This window comes from Marmota marmota, unplaced genomic scaffold (assembly GCF_001458135.2).
Source record: "Marmota marmota marmota unplaced genomic scaffold, marMar, whole genome shotgun sequence".
Lineage (NCBI taxonomy): Eukaryota > Metazoa > Chordata > Mammalia > Rodentia > Sciuridae > Marmota > Marmota marmota.
In genome coordinates, this window is record NW_026007556.1 from 2893 (window position 1) to 3971 (window position 1079).

Consider the following 1079-nt stretch of genomic DNA (forward strand, 5'->3'; position numbering starts at 1 on the left):
ACAGGGGGTGGCCACATGAGGGCCTTTGCTCTGCTCTGTCAGCCACAGGAAGGTTCTGTATGGGTGGTGTGGTGTGCCTCTGTGGCTCTTGTAGGTGCTGGTGACAACATGGTCAAGACACAGCTCACATCCTTGTTCCCCAGGGTCAGTGGGGTCACTGTACTCTGCAGCACTCCTGCTTAAACCCCTCGTGATGAAGCTGCTCACACCCCTGGGATCCCTGAGATTCTCAAGTTCTCAGAGGACGTCTGAGGCCTGCCTGTGTCTGTGCCTGCACAGCTGCTCCACGGGGACTCTGGGCCTCGGGTCACCTCCTACCTTTCTCCCCCAGCCTCTCCCCCTCTTTCCCAGAGCACTTAACACAACAGGAGTTACTTAATGTCCTCATCTGGTCAGTCAGGGGTAGGGTTGAAATCAGGAATTTTAGACTCTTCTAAGAGTGGACAGGGGAGAGCTGGCTCTGCTGAGGTGCCCAGGGCAGGAGGGCAGCACTGAGCAGGACTTTGTGTCCACACAGAGACCAGATGCCTGTGGTGGCTGCCGTGACAGCACCAGCAGGGAGAGAGTGTGAGGTCATCAGCTGTGGGGCAGGACCTGGCCTGGGCTCCTGAGGCTGCAGAACCCCCTGTGGATGGTGAAGGGCTGTTGGCACAGAGCAGAGGCTGTGGAGGCTCCATCTGGACCGAGGCACCCACAGGAGGAGAGCTAAGTGGGAACCCTCAGCACCCCATGCTGTGCCCTGGGGAGCAACACTTAAAAGAGGAGGACAGGGTCCCCGCCTTGAGCAGCTGCAGAACCACCTGTGGGAGAGGCCTGGAGAGCAGGGAGGTGGGAAGGACGTTCAGCAGCTCAAGTGTGTTCAGGGACCAGGGGACCCACCAGAGGGCAGCCTCCAGGGAGCACTGAGAGTGCAGGGGCCTCTCACAGGGGAAAGGCCCCAGGAATGGAGAGCATGTGGGCAGCTGCTCACCATCAGTCCAGCCTTTCACACTCCAGATAGAGCCCACTGGACAGGACACCCAGGTGCAGTGAATGTGGAAAGTCTTCAGCAGAAATGCCAATCACATTGCACACCTAAG